At 38.5% G+C, this 19,604-nt stretch overlaps 4 pseudogenes; all 4 read right to left on the bottom strand.

Moving 5' to 3' along the window:
* Nucleotides 1-7,701: 7,701 nt before the first annotated feature.
* Nucleotides 7,702-8,217, bottom strand: LOC149141268 (putative histone-arginine methyltransferase CARM1 pseudogene; annotated as a pseudogene).
* A 196-nt stretch (nucleotides 8,218-8,413) lies between these two features.
* Nucleotides 8,414-9,023, bottom strand: LOC149141267 (UTP:RNA uridylyltransferase 1 pseudogene; annotated as a pseudogene).
* Nucleotides 9,024-12,726: 3,703 nt separating this feature from the next.
* LOC149141266 (putative histone-arginine methyltransferase CARM1 pseudogene) lies at nucleotides 12,727-13,242 on the bottom strand (annotated as a pseudogene).
* A 196-nt stretch (nucleotides 13,243-13,438) lies between these two features.
* Nucleotides 13,439-14,061, bottom strand: LOC149141265 (UTP:RNA uridylyltransferase 1 pseudogene; annotated as a pseudogene).
* Nucleotides 14,062-19,604: the final 5,543 nt, after the last annotated feature.

The following is a 19,604-nucleotide window of genomic DNA, read 5'->3' as shown; positions in this document are numbered from 1 at the left end:
GGAACCATGAAGGTACTCCTCTGCAGATCTACTTTGGAAATATGGGGTGGGATACCAACAACTCCGCAGAGCTAGAGGGCCTCTGGCAAGGTCTCTTACTAGCGGGGAACCTCAACCTTCAACCATTGATTGTGGAAGGGGACTCCCAGATCCTCATCAACATGGCCACTCGCATACAGAATGGCTCCCAAGCCAGGAAAATTGCTTCCAGTTGGAGATTAGAAGCGAGGCTAAACATCATGGCTCAGTATCTGCGCAATAATAGAGCCATCTCCTTTAATCACATAAAAAGAGAGGGCAACAAGATAGCTGACCTCCTGGCCAACATTGGGGTAGAAAATGAACAGATCATCCTATCAGGAAACACGGATATCATTCCGAACAATCTCCAGGCACAGGATTGTGAAAGCCTTATCCAAAGAGATGCAGTCTCCCCGGATGCGGGTGTCAGTACGTCTGCAAGTGAAGGGCCACATGGCCAACATGTGCCGCCTCGTGACCTTCAGCGGAATTCATTACCGATTGCCGCCGAGGAATAAAGTTCTGAAACGATTGCACAGGGCCTTCAATGCAACACAAGGTGAATTGGTTTGGTTGCAGAGAGCATTTATGGCGTCCAGGAATCGAGAGAATGTTGAGAAGCTTAAATTGGGAGAAAGAATGGGGCAGGTCCATACTCAGAGTAAGGAGCACGCCGCGAAGGTTTGTGTTGGCTATCTCTTCCTCCAGGAAGCAGCCTCGGCTGTTACAGCCAGTTTACAAGAGGTCAAGGGACATTTCGAGCTCGTATGCCCTGTTGATAGCGGTGTGGGTGATACTGTGCTTCGTTCAAGATCTGGTGGGAGAGAACTATTCTCCGTCAAGCGGGGGAAACCTTCAATTGACGCTCTGTTTCACTCCGCCAGCATCACTGCAAATATGGTCAGACCAAGGGAAAGGATGCCTTGTAGACGCGGCACAAGTCGAGGAGGCTCATCACGCCATCCCGCTGCGGATTCCCACCACCATTGCTGTTGTTGTTACTGCCACAGAAGGGCAGGGGCTACTCCCATACAGGCTGCTCAATTCATGGACACGGGCGGCCCCAATGCAGGACCACCCTCTCTTCCAGCGTTTGGAACTGCCGTTTTCACCCTCGGCAGCTCGAGGAATAATTCATGCATCAATGCACACATCTCAGTCTTATTCATTGAGGACACTCAGGAAGGTGAGGGCGGTTCGGGCAGCAAGGAGGCGCTATCAGATGAGCAACCGGAAATCGTCGAGGAAAAGACAGAGGGAATCCCTGAGCAGACTCCCATCCAACCTCAGAAGCAGGAGGCGTCGACCTCCAAGAAAGCTGCAGTGGAAGAAAAGGAAGGCCTCCCTGAACATTACGGATGGTGTCCGATCATCGAGGAGAAGCCCGAGGAGTAGAACTCTGCGGCAAGCTCCGACGTCCTTCACTTTTGTTCAGGTCTGGTTTAAGTCCTCTGTCTCGGTCTCTGTCTGTGTCTGGGTCTGGTATAGGGTATATGTTTATGTCGGTGTCTCTCAAGTTCATATACAGGTCTATATTTGCTATGGCTCTGATAGTAGGATTCGTAAAGGCGTTGTCATAGGTCCTCTGTCGCCCCTGCGAGGGAAGTTTTTGAGTTTCACAGCCCCTGCGTGGGTTATTTTTGCTTGGATTGAAAACAATGTTGTGGTTTGTGGCGTTCTGGATGACATTCTGGTTGGAAATGCTGCCCCTGCGTGGGCTAATATGGAGTTGCGAGCTGATAACCCACAGAGCCACAGTCGGCCTTGGGCAACCTGACTTTCTGTTTGTAATGTTTTCCTGTACATAATATAATAGAATAGCATAGATTTACTGAGAAAAAAGAATATAATCATTTTAAATATACTAAAGATGTTTGAGATTATTTTAATTTTAAATAATAATTTTAAATATGCTAAATATGTCTAAGATTATTTTAATTTTAAATTTTCATAGTTACCTCAGTTTGTTGATGATAAATATTGTTAACAACTTTAATGATTAAAAATGATGAAATAAAAATTTTGAATTCAAAGTGACAATGTAATAATGTTGAATGATAGAAAATGTGAATAATAAGATTGTAGTCAATTACAAATAGTCTTTATTGTTATAAATCTCAAACTATTTTCTTGTACTATTCTTATTGTCACCCTTATTAGTTTTGTCATATTTTCATATTGATTATATGAAAAGGACAGTTGAAATCGTAAACTATTTAAATCTTTAGCTCAAGTTGTTGTAGTAAACATCATACCTTGTCTCTCTTGCTCTCCAATATTAACAAGTTGAATTACTATAACACAAAAATCAATTTACATTGCTAATACTCTTTTGTGCTTACACTGAAATCAATGCACATTGTTAATCCAATCACTTTAAAATTAATATACTATCATACATCCAATTACATCAAATCAGAAATCAACATCTACACTGAAATCAATGCATCTAATGCAAGAAGTAAAATAAGATTAGAAAACAACTTCTACACTGAAATAAATGCATCTAACGCAAACAATCAAATAAGATTAGAAATCAACTCTACACTCAAATCAATGCATCTAGTGCAAGTAAGAAAATAGGATTAGAAAACAACATCTACACTGAAATCAATGCATTTAGTGCGAGCAATCAAATAAGATTAGAAATCACCATCTACGCTGAAATCAATGTATTTAGTGGAAGAAATCAAATAGCATTAGAAATCATATACATTGAAATAAATGCATCTAGTGTAAGCAATCAAATATAATTAGAAATCAACATCTACATTGAAATCTATGCATCTAATGAAAGCAATCAAATAGGATTAGAAGTCACCATCTACACTAAAATTTATGCATTTAGTGCAAGCAATAAAATAGGATTAGAAATCATCTACATTGAAATCATTGCATCTAGTGCAAGCAATCAAATATCATTAGAAATAAACATCTACACTAAAATCAATGCATCTAGTGCAAGCAATCAAATAGGATTATAAATCACCATCTACACTGAAATCAATGCATCTAGTGCAAGAAATATTCTTCCCTCTCTCACCCCTCCATATATATCTATATATCCCTCCAGATCTCCTTATTTGTCACTCTATATCACCCCCCCAAACACACACACTCTCACTCCATATTTAACAATGTCTTTGTCCCTCCCTCTCTCCATATCTCTCTTCTTCCCTCTCTTCACCTTCCATCAATATCTCTATCTCCCTTTGTCTCCCTATATCACCCCCAAAACATAAATTCTCTTTCTCCATTCTATCTATCTATCCCTCCCTCCTACTCTTCCTCACTCTCTCTATCTCTTCCCCTTCTCTCCCTCTCCCCTGCTTTTCTCTCTTTCCTCCCACTATCCTCTCTCCCTCTCTCTCCATATTCCTTATCACTCCCTCTCTCTCTCTCTCTCTCTCCACATTTTTCTCTCTATGTATTTCTTCTTACCTCCCTCTCTCTCCCCCTCCAACTTCATCTCTCTTTCCCTCCCTCTCTCAACTCTCTCACATCCTCTCTCTTCCTTCCTCTCTCTCCCTTTCTCTCCCACCTCTCTCTCTCTCTCTCCCTATCTCTCTCTCTCTACCCTCAAACTTTGTTACTATGTCCCTTCCTCTCTCCTTCTATCTCCTTTTCTCGCCCCTTCTCTCCATCTCTCCTTATTTGTCTCTTTATCTCACCCCCAAACATACACTCTCTCTCCACTTCTCACTCTATATTTCTTTCCTATTCCCTCCCTCTCCCCCCCTCCAACTCCATCTTTCTATCCCTCCCCCTCTCCTCCACTCTCTCATCCTTGTTCTCTCTCCCTTTCTGTCCTACCGCCCTCTCTCTTCCCCCATCTCTCTCTCTCTCTTTTCCCTCCAATCCTCTCTCTTCCCCCATCTCTCTCTCTCTCTCTTTTCCCTCCAATCCTCTCTCTTCCCCCATCACTCCTCCTCTCTCTCCCATTCTCTCCTATCTCCCTCTCTCTCTCTCTCTCTCTTTTACCTCCAATCCTCTTTCTTTCTCTCTCTCTCTTTACCCTCCAATCCTCTCTCTTCCCCCATATCTCTCTCTCTCTCTCTCTCTCTCCAACTATGTTACTTTATCCCTCCCTCTCTCCTTCTCTCCCCCTTCTCTCCTTCTTTGTCTCTTTATCTCACCCATAAACATACACACTCTCTCTCCATATCTCCATTGTCACTCCCTCTATCTCCACTTATTACTCTCTATGTATTTACTCTTCCCTCCCTCTCTCCCCCTCTCTCTCGTCCTTCCTCTCTCTCCTTTCTGTCCTACCTCCCTCTCTCTTCCCCCATCTCTCTCTCTCTCTCTTTGCCCTACAATTCTCTCATTATCTTCCTCCCTCTCTCCTTCTCTCTCTCCCATCTCCTTTAGTTTATCTCCATCTCTCACTTGTGACTGCCCCCATCTCTCCTCTATCACTCTATAATATATATAGATTTAATATATATATATATATATATATCATGATATATTAATATATATTATAATATAACAAATTTAATGTTGTATTAATCTAAATTTATTAATTTTTTTTGGTAAGCTTGGTAGGACTCTCCGATTTTCATGTACATTACACACCCCGCTACAGGGAAGGGTAGCCCAAGATTTGAACCCAAGATTTCCGGTTTGGTGAGACTTCATTTCCACAGCCATTGCCACTTGAGCTACCTTATAGGACTAAATTTATTAAATTTATTAATATTAATATTATAATATATTAATATTATACTATATTAATATGAATGTTAGATTTAATAATAATAAAAATATTAATCTTTTAATATTAATATTAGAGTTAATAGTGTTTTTTTGCATGGTATTAATAATAATTTGGCCCATAGGCTTCACCTAAATGAAACCTCTTTTTTGAGTGTTCATAAATATAAAGTGGATTATGGAGTAGATATAAAAAGAGGTTTATTTATTTATTTTATTTACCATACCTCTTTTATTTACCATTGAATTTGGCCCATAGGCTTGGTATATAATCAGATGTTGATTTCTAATAGTATTTGATATAATTTTATTTATTTACCATACCTTTTTATACCTCTTTTATACATATGGTATTTGGACCATGGTATTAGCCCATGGTATTTAGCCCATAGGCTTCACCTAAATAAAAAAAATTGAGTTTTCCTAAATATAAAGAGGTTTATGGAGTAAATATAGAAAGATGTTTTATTTATTTACCATACCTCTAGTTTATTTATATTTATATTTATTTACCATACCTCTGGAGTAAGTATAAAAAGAAGTTTTATTTATTTACCATACCTCTAGTTTACTTATAATTTTATTTACATCTTTATGTGACATCTTCGACAAAAAGAAATATTAAAAGATTTTGGAGCAAGATTTTCAATTATTTGTTTTGAATTAACCTTTTCCCTTTGATTTAAGAAATAACATTGACTTTAGTAAAGAGTAAAATTGTTCAAAATTTTACTTAATTTGGAACTTTAATGTGGTAATTTTTTTTGTTAAAGGTAAATTTATGATCCATTCAAATTTACATATATGATAAAGGAATTATTAAAAGCATGAGATAATTTACTATCCATTAGAATACATAGTTATATTTTAAAAATTAATCTTAGTCCATTAATAAGATTGAAAAGTTATATATAATTTAAGATTGGCTTACATTAGCTAAAATCATTTTTTGAGGATGTGATATACTTACACATCGGGGTCATACTTGGCTGTAGAATGCGCCTCTGCAATGAGACTTGGATTCTCTAAGAGTGATGCTAATCCAAGCCTCTATTTTAAGGTTGTAAAAAATGCACTTGTTATTTTATTACTATATATTGATGACTCGTTTTTGATAAGTGCTGAGTATCTCATTATTTGTGTAAGAGGCAGTTGACTTATTAGTTTGACATGAAAGATCTTAGCTTGATGCATTATTATTTAGGACCAGAAGTATGGTAGAAGCTTGGTGAAATATTCCTTGGTCATGGAAAGTGTTATCACAAAATCAAGCACTGAAGGCTGCCAATCAGCAAGATTCTGTGTAACTATTTCAAACCAGGCTTTGGACTAAGGCTTAGCCTCCTTAGTCTGAGAGGGCTCTCTCACAGATTATGAATATTGACTAATGACAAGAAAAGATGGCTAACTCTTATAAGACACATGAAAATAAGCTGGCTGGACAACATTGAATTGATTCCCATTGGGCTTATGGAGTCTCTCATATCTCAGCAAACAAAAACACTATCTTTTCATAGAAGTCAGGGAACTTTACATCTATATGTTCAAACATAACTTTGAAACCACAGTTTGCCAAGGCATACAGGAAGTCAGAGCATGATTCATGAGTTCTGAGTGATTATGCATTAACAAAACTGTAAAAGAACCTTAAAGAAAGAATACCATCACACATTTGAACAAGAAGATCCATTGTGAATCCTAAGAAGAAAACACAGTCATTTGCATTACTGAAATTTGTTTATACATAAACCAAAAACAGTCTTCTCCAAAACATCCAACCCTCCTTACATCCAAGTTTGATCTATATATAGAAACATATCCTTAACTACTTTGAGCTTCCTCCTCCAGCATGAGGGGAGCTCGATGACTGCTACTAATTACCCCTATCTACTAATTAACTGACTCATTAAATACAAAAAGTGCTGAACTGGAACTACAAAGAGTCCTAATTAAACTACATCTCTAATTCTATCTTCCTCGTATCATGATCCTTCTTTGCTCTTTGACACCTGTCTCCTTTCAGTTTGGCCGAGATAGCTGAGAAGAGGATGCAATGAACAAGCTAGCTTTGGATACTGAATGCGTTGATGGTTCATTAATCATTAGGATAAAAACCCCTGTTTTTCCGGTCCTTGTCTTCCACCACTCTTCGAAAATGTAGCAGCATGTCCCCAGCTCTTTAATACCCCAAAACTGATGAGTATCACCATATTCCCAAATGTGTTGGAAGCTTTGTTGATTGAACAGGTGTATAAGCCAAAATTCTTCGTATGCATCTCCTTTAAAACCCTAATCACCGAGAATAAAGTGGCTTTATAACCAAGAATTTAAACTTAGGTTAAAATATTTCACCTTTTGTTAAAGTACACCTGGCATATTTTGAATGGCTGTAGCAGCCTTCTTTGATCTCTTTCATGTCACCTAGGTGCTCACTTTGCCAATTTCTGATTATTCCATCAAACTGTTTGCCTGCGTTTTTAAAACAACACCTACAACAGTTTCGCAGTTTCGTAACGCGCTGCGAAACTGTTTTAAACAGTTTCTCTTTTCCCTGAGATTTTACTGCTCTGCCACTTGATTGCAAAACTCCTGAACACCAATAGGACTGTAACTTTCACTGCTGGTATGATTAGTACAGGTGCATGGATATTCTTCATGTACTGCACCAATCTCTGTCACAATACTTGGAGCTGGATTATCTGAGACTTCTCAACAAGAGCCTGTAAATAGTTGAGCACATTATAGACATTCCACACCTCATTTAGATTTTTTGTAACAGTGGCAACAATTTTCTCCAATTCAGAAGGAAACAATACAGACTTCAGTTCTCTAGTTTTGAAGCAATAATCCTTAAACATCATATCTGACATGTCCTGATTGTTGATACCATGCCCTTGGATTGATCCTTGAGATCTTTGAACTTCACATTCTGCATATTCTCAAATGAGAAAACATATACTAAGATCAAAGTAATGAAATCAAGTTCACACAAAGACAACAAATAAGATCAGTATCAGAATCGTTTAGGCAGAATATTAGTCTTTTGTGAGCAATCAATAACTGTAGAACTGTGCATGTATTGACTCCAGAAGAATCTGTAGTTGGAACGATCATGAAGTGATCAATTGGGGCTTCAGGTGCAGTAGTTAGCCATCGTTGTACAGCACTTCCATTGAATAAAACATCAAACCAACATGCTAGGTCATGAACTCGAGTGCCCACAGATGCAGTAAAGTTCAAGGGAATATCAATTTCATACCACTCTTCTTCCTTGACCTTTGTAAAGTCAATTGTGTGAGAGATAGGAGGGGCCACAAGCAATCTTGGGTCAAAAGCATCTACAACAGGCTGGGAGAAATAGCCCTGAAACGTAGAACCATGCAATGGTGTCAAGTCAACATCATAGTAATTTTGTTGTTGCCAAAACAGAGCCTTATTTGCAATTTCACCATATAGATACTCATCACTAAAAGGAGCCATATGTATCCTGCCCATAGTGGGAAACATTTTTCCAGTAGGACCAAGGAACCTGTCCCTCGCAATCACATAAGTTTCTAGCATTCTTTCATTGAGTAATAACGTTCCCAAGGGCTCTGATATTAGAATATCTGCTTTCTCTGGCAACTCAACCTCTTCAATTTTTCCCTTTGATCACTGGTATATGCTGACCCAAAGATAATATACACGCACAAAATGCAGATCAATCTGACACTATGCACTTAATAACCAAGAATTCCACTGTAAATGCTTGCATATTTTCTCTCCCAAGAAAATGAACTACATCAGTCCAAAGCCTTACAGTTGAGCCACTTGAATTATTAACTTTATGAGAATCTGTAATATCAACATCTGCATTTTATCAACCCCGCACATATGGCATGAATAATGTGATAGAAGGATCAGGATCATCCTGCATGATTTCTGCAGCACGATGAAATTCCTCTTTGAGCACACGTATACTGTGCTTGTCAACAACACGGCCCAAATCATGAGAAATCTCGAAGGGGTCTTCTATGCAAATAAGATGTCGCTCATTTCCAATACACCTCATCCAGTCCTTTTCATTCTTACTAAGAAGCCCTCCAGTGTGTACTGATATCACAGAATTGGCATAATCATGACGAAAAGCCCAGTAGTGAAAGAAAACTGATAGCAATTGACCAAGGGTTTCCTTGTTTCCAGCACCATAGTTTTTAAGTTTCTCAACTTGATCGTAGTAAGCACATTCAATCTCACCGATCACAACTTGGTATGTTGCTTCCATTTCCTGTAAGCAAGGAAGAATCGGGGGTCTGCGCTGTTGTAGAACGTGTATGCACATAAGCACCTACGCATAACTAGATAGAGTGCCCTGATATGTCTCATTGATCTGCCGACCTTATGCCCAATGCTTTACCATGAATGCAAGTTGCTGTAAACGGACATCTATTTGTGCATAATCATAGAGAAGCTTTGTATTTACGACCGCCAGGATATTATTAGGTCGGAGAGCATGACCTCCATTAATTTCCCGAGGAAGCCTGTAACGAAGTAGTTGTTCCTCAGAGGTTATCGTTGCAGTGATTTTCATCCTTATTGCATTTGCACCTTCTGTAGTTTTCGACTGAAGATCAAGAACTCCAATTATACCTTTGCCAACACCTTGAACAAAAGCCCCTTTGATGCCAACAGAGCCTGCACGTGTCAAGACTGACATGTAAGACCTTACACATGCTACTCCCGTAAAATTCTTGCAGAAAATATGACAGCTGGTGTGAGATGTGTTATGGATTAGCATGAATTCCCCATTTCGTAGCGCAGCCAGTGCAAAGTCGGTGTTTTTCGCTACGAAATCACTAAAACAGGTTGCGCTGTGAAACTGCTAAAGGATTTATGCGCTGCGAAAACACTTTGTCCTTAAGCTAGTCTGAGCAATTTTAGCAACAGAATTTTCAGTGATAACAGTGGCTCCACTTGGGATAGTGTGCCCTTGTGGTACACTAAGAACTCACAGGTCCAGTGCCTTATCTATTTATCACAAACAGAAATTTGCTTGACAAGCATCCCTTTCCAGCTTCTTGGGCCTTCACCTCGGGCTTAAGCTTGATGATCACTGTAGGAGAATGAAATCTACATCTACTGAAAAATAAATGCTCAGTCAACCTTGAGCTTATTTGCATTTTCCTACCTACCTACCCTAACAATTCAAACTTCCTTCAGCGCAATCAGTGTGAAATTTCCAATGTAGCCAATCATTTGTCTTATCTGATGTTTGATTTCTTTGACTGCATCGGAGTTCAGAGCCAATATGATATTGTGATGACCACTGCCACTGAAATTGCCTCTGATCTTCATAGAAAAACTGAAAAACTTGAGAGTAAAACTCTTCCATGTAGTCAGCTACAGGATCCCAGAATACATGATCAGCTTGATGATTCTTGTAACTTTCTGGTTGTGCAAACTGATCTTCAATAACAGTGTTCAGTTCCTCAATCGTGAAAGAGAAAGGAACCAGCATTCTCTCCTTGCATTCTGCCATAGAAAACTTCTGAAAATAATGATCATGATTATGAAAACTATATGCCTGAATTTGACTTTCTAAACCTTCAATTTCTTTCTCAATGTCCTCAGCAACTTCATCCAAAAATCTCATCTTATCCTCTGCCTTGTAGTCAAAGGATTTTAGATATGAGGACAAGGACAAAGGAAAACTTTCATTTGTTTCTCCATTACTATGATCATTATTCCATTGTTTGAAACCTTGAACTGAAGGAGAGTTTGCCACCACCTCTGACCTATCTATCCATTCCTCCAAAAACATAAGCCATAAGTCTTGAAATGACTTAACGGATTTGATAGGAAAACTTTCAATCCATTGTTTACATTTCCCTTGAAGTGAATCATAGAATAACATAATGCAAACATCCTCATGTTTAACTCTAAGAGGCTGTGAAAATTCACAAAAATCTGATATATGCTTCAAAGTTAAACTCAAATCTTCTCCGTTGAATTTTGGACCATTCCTTAGAAAATATGCATCCTTGGGAAAATGATTTGGGAAACCATGAATTCCTGAAAAATCTATGCATGCATACCTTGAACTAAGAATGGTAGCATCTGGGTCCTTCATAACTCCAGTGGAATCACCATGAACCTATGAATTCTTCAACAATGGAGTCGCCAAGGTAGATTTGCAGCCTCAAAAACCTTCTGAGCTCCTACTACCTTCAGAAGTTCAGCTTCATAATTTCGGGAAAGAATAATCTTCAGGTTCCCGGCAGACGCACCAAAATGTTATCACAAAATCAAGCACTGAAGGCTGCCAATCAGCAAGATTCTGTGTAACTATTTCAAACCAGGCTTTGGACTAAGGCTTAGCCTCCTTAGTCTGAGAGGGCTCTCTCACAGATTATGAATATTGACTAATGACAAGAAAAGATGGCTAACTCTTATAAGACACATGAAAATAAGCTGGCTGGACAACATTGAATTGATTCCCATTGGGCTTATGGAGTCTCTCATATCTCAGCAAACAAAAACACTATCTTTTCATAGAAGTCAGGGCACTTTACATCTATATGTTCAAACATAACTTTGAAACCACAGTTTGCCAAGGCATACAGGAAGTCAGAGCATGATTCATGAGTTCTGAGTGATTATGCATTAACAAAACTGTAAAAGAACCTTAAAGAAAGAATACCATCACACATTTGAACAAGAAGATCCATTGTGAATCCTGAGAAGAAAACACAGTCATTTGCATTACTGAAATTTGTTTATACATAAACCAAAAACAGTCTTCTCCAAAACATCCAACCCTCCTTACATCCAAGTTTGATCTATATATAGAAACATATCCTTAACTACTTTGAGCTTCCTCCTCCAGCATGAGGGGAGCTCGATGACTGCTACTAATTACCCCTATCTACTAATTAACTGACTCATTAAATACAAAAAGTGCTAAACTGGAACTACAAAGAGTCCTAATTAAACTACATCTCTAATTCTATCTTCCTCATATCATGATCCTTCTTTGCTCTTTGACACCTGTCTCCTTTCAGTTTGGCCGAGATAGCTGAGAAGAGGATGCAATGAACAAGCTAGCTTTTGATACTGAATGCGTTGATGGTTCATTAATCATTAGGATAAAAACCCCTGTTTTTCCGGTCCTTGTCTTCCACCACTCTTCGAAAATGTAGCAGCATGTCCCCAGCTCTTTAATACCCCAAAACTGATGAGTATCACCATATTCCCAAATGTGCTGGAAGCTTTGTTGATTGAACAGGTGTATAAGCCAAAATTCTTCGTATGCATCTCCTTTAAAACCCTAATCACCGAGAATAAAGTGGCTTTATAACCAAGAATTTAAACTTAGGTTAAAATATTTCACCTTTTGTTAAAGTACACCTGGCATATTTTGAATGGCTGTAGTAGCCTTCTTTGATCTCTTTCATGTCACCTAGGTGCTCACTTTGCCAATTTCTGATTATTCCATCAAACTGTTTGCCTGCGTTTTTAAAACAACACCTACAGCAGTTTCGTAGTTTCGTAACGCGCTGCGAAACTGCGAAACTGTTTTAAACAGTTTCTCTTTTCCCTGAGATTTTACTGCTCTGCCACTTGATTGCAAAACTCCTGAACACCAATAGGACTGTAACTTTCACTGCTGGTATGCTTAGTACAGGTGCATGGATATTCTTCATGTACTGCACCAATCTCTGTCACAATACTTGGAGCTGGATTATCTGAGACTTCTCAACAAGAGCCTGTAAATAGTTGAGCACATTATAGACATTCCACACCTCATTTAGATTTTTTGTAACAGTGGCAACAATTTTCTCCAATTCAGAAGGAAACAATACAGACTTCAGTTCTCTAGTTTTGAAGCAATAATCCTTAAACACCATATCTGACATGTCCTGATTGTTGATACCATGCCCTTGGATTGATCCTTGAGATCTTTGAACTTCACATTCCGCATATTCTCAAATGAGAAAACATATACTAAGATCAAAGTAATGAAATCAAGTTCACACAAAGACAGCAAATAAGATCAGTATCAGAATCGTTTAGGCAGAATATTAGTCTTTTGTGAGCAATCAATAACTGTAGAACTGTGCATGTATTGACTCCAGAAGAATCTGTAGTTGGAACGATCATGAAGTGATCAATTGGGGCTTCAGGTGCAGTAGTCAGCCATCGTTGTACAGCACTTCCATTGAATAAAACATCAAACCAGCATGCTAGGTCATGAACTCGAGTGCCCGAAGATGCAATAAAGTTCAAGGGAATATCAATTTCATACCACTCTTCTTCCTTGACCTTTGTAAAGTCAATTGTGTGAGAGATAGGAGGGGCCACAAGCAATCTTGGGTCAAAAGCATCTACAACAGGCTGGGAGAAATAGCCCTGAAACGCAGAACCATGCAATGGTGTCAAGTCAACATCATAGTAATTTTGTTGTTGCCAAAACAGAACCTTATTTGCAATTTCACCATATAGATACTCATCACTAAAAGGAGCCATATGTATCCTGCCCATAGTGGGAAACATTTTTCCAGTAGGACCAAGGAACCTGTCCCTCGCAATCACATAAGTTTCTAGCATTCTTTCATTGAGTAATAACGTTCCCAAGGGCTCTGATATTAGAATATCTGCTTTCTCTGGCAACTCAACCTCTTCAATTTTTCCCTTTGATCACTGGTATATGCTGACCCAAAGATAATATACACGCACAAAATGCAGATCAATCTGACACTATGCACTTAATAACCAAGAATTCCACTGTAAATGCTTGCATATTTTCTCTCCCAAGAAAATGAACTACATCAGTCCAAAGCCTTACAGTTGAGCCACTTGAATTATTAACTTTATGAGAATCTGTAATATCAACATCTGCATTTTATCAACCCCGCACATATGGCATGAATAATGTGATAGAAGGATCAGGATCATCCTGCATGATTTCTGCAGCACGATGAAATTCCTCTTTGAGCACACGTATACTGTGCTTGTCAACAACACGGCCCAAATCATGAGAAATCTCGAAGGGGTCTTCTATGCAAATAAGATGTCGCTCATTTCCAATACACCTCATCCAGTCCTTTTCATTCTTACTAAGAAGCCCTCCAGTGCGTACTGATATCACAGAATTGGCATAATCATGACGAAAAGCCCAGTAGTGAAAGAAAACTGATAGCAATTGACCAAGGGTTTCCTTGTTTCCAGCACCATAGTTTTTAAGTTTCTCAACTTGATCGTAGTAAGCACATTCAATCTCACCGATCACAACTTGGTATGTTGCTTCCATTTCCTGTAAGCAAGGAAGAATCGGGGGTCTGCGCTGTTGTAGAACGTGTATGCACATAAGCACCTACGCATAACTAGATAGAGTGCCCTGATATGTCTCATTGATCTACCGACCTTATGCCCAATGCTTTACCATGAATGCAAGTTGCTGTAAACGGACATCTATTTGTGCATAATCATAGAGAAGCTTTGTATTTACGACCGCCAGGATATTATTAGGTCGGAGAGCATGACCTCCATTAATTTCCCGAGGAAGGCTGTAACGAAGTAGTTGTTCCTCAAAGGTTATCGTTGCAGTGATTTTCATCCTTATTGCATTTGCACCTTCTGTAGTTTTCGACTGAAGATCAAGAACTCCAATTATACCTTTGCCAACACCTTGAACAAAAGCCCCTTTGATGCCAACAGAGCCTGCACGTGTCAAGGCTGACATGTAAGACCTTACACATGCTACTCCCGTAAAATTCTTGCAGAAAATATGACAGCTGGTGTGAGATGTGTTATGGATTAGCATGAATTCCCCATTTCGTAGCGCAGCCAGTGCAAAGTCGGTGTTTTTCGCTACGAAATCACTAAAACAGGTTGCGCTGCGAAACTGCTAAAGGATTTATGCGCTACGAAAACACTTTGTCCTTAAGCTAGTCTGAGCAATTTTAGCAACAGAATTTTCAGTGATAACAGAAAGTATGTTATTGGGATCCTTTTGAATTTTGGCATGATGTACTGTAAATCCATGGCAACTCCCATGATGACTAATTTGAAGGAGTTGAGAGACCTTGAGTCCAAATTGGTAGATCCATCCATGTACTCGTGGTTGACTGGCTCATCGATGTATTCGTTAATACTGGGCTAAACATTTTCTTTGCAATGAACACATTGAGCCAGTTCTAGGTGGAATTGAGACATGAGCATTGGATTACAACAAAGCACATATTGAGATATCTATGTGGTACTATAAATTATGGTTTGAGATATGTATCAAACAATGATATACAACTACGTGGATATACAAATTCTGAATGGGCAAGGCGTGCAAATGGCACAAAGAGTACTTCAGGAGTATGCTTTATTTTGGGCTCCATTATGATATATTAGATGAGCCAATAGCATAAATCTATCACACTCAACACTGCAGAAGACAATTATATCACAACCAAAGAAGCTTGTATTGAAGCAGTGTGGCTTTGGAAGATGTTTGTAGGATTGTTCGACCAGGAGCTAGAACCAACCTTGATATATTGTGACAATCAAAGTTATGTGAAGCTTTTATAGAACCCCATGTTCCATGACAAGTGAAAGCACATCACAATCAAGTACCATTACATCCATGACATGGTGTATAAGAGAGCAGTAAGGCCCTAGTACATCTCCACCAATGAGTAGACAATTGATATTATGATGAAGCCTTTGTCAAGAGAGAAGTTCATATACTTCAGGGACAATTTGGGGCCTGTTGAGATTACCCATCTAGTTATGAGGTAGTGCTAATATTATTGCATCACGGATAGTCATTCTCCCTGTGTCAAAGATGTTGACGAGTTGGGGAGGATGGTACAATAGAGGACAATTGTTATCCTTTTGTCAAAGATGTTGGCCAGTTGGGTAGAATGGTCCTAGAAGCCTAGCTTCACTCAGTTGAGTGTGTGGTTTTCAACATCAATCTCAATTTGTCCACTCTAAATGAGGAGCTCATTGAGCATTAATCCTAGTATCTCATATGGAGTGTGGCCTTTGGAGTTTCACCATGAGTCAGAGTTTGACCAGGATGGTGAACCAAAACTAGTCTAGCTTAGGAGTACTGACCAAGATTATGGGTCAGTGGTACCGACTAGAGTCATGATGATTATTTGATGCTAAAAGTTATGCCATGTGTCAGGAGTACCAACCAGGATTATGGGTTAGTGGTATTAACTAGTTGTGGCAACTAGTTGATGATGATGTCAAAGGTGCTGACTAGATGATGCTGATGACTTACCTTATGTAAAATATGCTAATAAGGTTGATGATGATTTGTTATAACATTTTCATAGAGAAAATTTTCAACTTGAGAAGATATAAGACAATCATTATGAATACCTCCCTAGTTAAGAGGGAGTGTCAAATTTTGTATCCATGGTTGGTCTACATAATGTATGTTCTGGCCCTTGATGTATTTATATTGGTTATTGTAAAGCATGTTATTCATGCTAGAGTCACAAGAAAAATATATTTTGAGTTATGTCCATTTTGACTTTTTTGAAAGAAGACAATTTGAATTTTTGAAATTCAAATTTAGTTAAGTTAGCCTCCCTCTAAGTCAAGTTGGTCGAGGAAGAAGACATTCCCATTCGATCGAAAATAAATCCATATAAATACAGTTTGACCTCCTCCAAGGAAGCAATTCGCTCTCATAAGCAGGAATCTTATGGGAATCCAAGAGGAGAAAAAAAAGTATAAGGAGGATGAAAAAGAAGGGAAAATTCATCTCTTTTACTCTCTATCTAGTTTGCATGTGTGGAAGTCTTCTTTATTTCTAGCTCACATTATTTTTTGGGCAGTTGAAGTTGTAGGGCCAAAATTTTGGGTTTTTGGGCATTTACTGAGAGGCTAAAATTCGACCTAGGGTAGATAAGAAGGGAGAGTTTATAGATCAGACTAGAGGCTTATCTTGGAGGGTGTTGGCTATGTTTGAACATAGATTTGTTGAAGGTCAGTTTGACCTAGTTGTTGACTATAGGTCTAAGTGTGTTTCTTGTTGAAAAGAATAATTTCTCTATTGAAAAGGTTTTTCCCCTTAGTGGGTTTTCCCTAGGTAAATATTGTGCTCTGTTTGTGTATTGTGATATATACTATTCTACTACTTTTATATGGTTGAATTTCTGAAGTATAATTTCCTAATGATATATTGGAAAAATTAAAAGAAGATCAACATCATCAGAAGTAATTATCAGTTTTTATAAATATTTTGCTTGTATCTATTGCACTTGAAAAATAAATAGAGCATTCATGTTCATGCATGGGAGGTGAAAATGGCTTGTTATGTAATTAACTTCTCTAATGTTGTAGCATAGAACTACCCAATTCCTAGTTCCATTCAAAATGGAATTAATGGCCAGTTGATTGTTAATTAAACTCCACTTGAAATCATAAAATTCCCTATGCCTTGAGTCCTCCATTATGGTGAATTAAGTGGAGTGAAGTAGGGATAGTGAGTGTTCTGCCATGTCCTCTAGTTGTGATTCTTGGTTGTGTGGTGGCCATGTTCCCCCCAATAATATCCTCCCTATTGCTCCATCCAAGGGTATGATACATATAGTTACATATATATGTGTGTTGCATTTTTATTTTGACATTTTTATATAATTTTTAATGTGGTATTGTCGATATTTTTTCTGGTTAAGGGAAAAATTCAACCTCCTAGGGCCTTAATGTAGGCTCCTCTATGCTTTTATAGAGGCGGTAATCCTCTTTATGAACACACTCAAATAATACGAAGTAAGATCAAAACATCAACATATGCACCTTTGAGTGGACTAGGTGTTTTAAAAAATGCAAGGAAAAGAACAACAATAGATTGTAAGGTTTATATACTAAATAAATATCCATCCATTCCATTACGGAAAGAAAACATCATTGAAGCATATCAAAATGTAGACATGAGATAACAAAGTTTAGATACCAGAAAGCTATGGAATAATTTCATTCATGTAAAATCATAAAGAGAATGGGAAAAAACATTCATGAGATTCATACATCTTTAAACAAGTTTCTGAACCACAAATGAACTACTTTTTCGAAAGGAAGCTCTCTGCAAAAGTAAAAAATATTACATATTTAAGTTAAACAAATGGCTAGTGCTTAAAGCACACAATAAAATCGTGATACTTAATCACAAATGTAAATGAATTCATCCCAAGGTGGACTAGGATTGGGCTCCCTTGAATCGTAACATAAATAATATACCTAGGATAAAAGAAGTGTAGTCAAGGATGGGCTTCAATGATGTAGAATATAATCAAGAAAGTTGAACTATCAAAGATTGGGAAGAAGGAAGGGAATGCTTCAAGAATTAAAAATACTCACAAAATTTGGAAGGATGGAATCTCTCTGTGGCTGAAGTCTCTACTTCCTGTTGATAGGGAAAATTGTCCCGCCAATAGTTAGTGGGTATCCCCAATGTGAAGTCCCAATTATAACTCACACCATTTGGGATGTGAGGCCCATCTAGTATATTGTCTTGACTGCCACAATGAATGTTCTACTCCTGGCTGCCTACTGTCGTTGCTACAACACCCTTCAAAATTTCACTGCATTCAAATTTTGGAGCCTACTTTATTGTTGTGACAAGTGTTTCCTTATTCGTCGAGTGTCACTTCATGTAGCCCTATCTGTTAAAAGTTTCCTTGAGTGCTCTCAAGTGTCAATACATTGATTCTAACATATTTGGTGTATTTCATGGTCGCAATATACTTGTTCTTGTAAAACGACACTTTTTGGTCACAGTTGCACACACTTCACCTATTGTACTTTGGGAATGCATGCAAAGTGGTGTTTTGATGTATAATTATTATTTTTTAAGTTTTTCTAAGTTTTATCAATGAGTTTGTATGTGTATCACATGGTTTTATGTCTAAAAATCATCACGTTCGCCCTTTTTCTACCCTCCTCACCTAGATAATTTTTGATTTCAAAGAAAAACCGTTGAGGCCAAGAGCACATGAGCACATTCTTAAGCCTTGATAGGGAATCCTTCATAGTTCAAAAGTGTGCCATGCACCCTCCAAGAGTGTAAAGCGCACTCCCTAATCCTTTTCCCATTCCATGTTCTCAACTGCACCCTTCAAGAGATCAAGTCTTCCTTTGAGTGCAGTCCCTCGACTTGAAGGAGTGCACCCTCCTTGAGTGCATGAGCACACCTTGAAGACATTAAGCTCAACCCTTCACCCTTCCACAGTGTCCCATGCTCTCTCTCGACACTTTGAGTGCATGAGCACACTCCGAAGGCATGAAGGTTCACCCTTAAGCCTTTAGACTTGTGCCATGTGCCCTCCTGGACCTCTTGAGTGCATGAGCACACCCCAAAGGCCTGAATCTTTCCTCCTTCAGCCTTCAGAAATTCATCCTGCACCCTCCCTCTCTCCCTTGAGTGCACATTGCACTTCGGAATCCTGAAGCCTTCCATTTCATCCTCCAGATTTGTGCTATGTGCCCTGCCTTAATTTATCTCTTCCTCTTGAGCACATGAGCACATGTCGAATCCCTGTAGGTCCCCCTTTATCCATTCAACCTTTCGAAGTGCACCCTTAGGCCCAAAATCTCTATTTTTTTCTAAATTACACTGAAAAGGAATGAATAGAAAATTTACATAGAACATCTTATATTTGGATATTTTTAGGCTAATGGTTGCTTTCCATGAGTGATTATAGCCACAGGTATCTCAGGAACAACATGACAAGCATGCAGGAGGAAGACCGGAAAGAGAAGACACAATAAAGGAAGCATTGAAGAAAAAATGACACATTGAAATATTGATGATCGAAGCACCCTAAAGAATCCAAGATTAAACACCCTTTAGAGGGTGAAGGCATCAATAATCAGAA

Source organism: Pinus tabuliformis, chromosome X (genome assembly GCF_031772625.1).
Source record: "Pinus tabuliformis cultivar Carrire ecotype Pingquan chromosome X, CPIR1, whole genome shotgun sequence".
Classification (NCBI taxonomy): Eukaryota; Viridiplantae; Streptophyta; class Pinopsida; order Pinales; family Pinaceae; genus Pinus; species Pinus tabuliformis.
The sequence above is the reverse complement of the archived record's forward strand: the minus strand, read 5'-3'. Positions and strand labels throughout refer to the sequence as shown.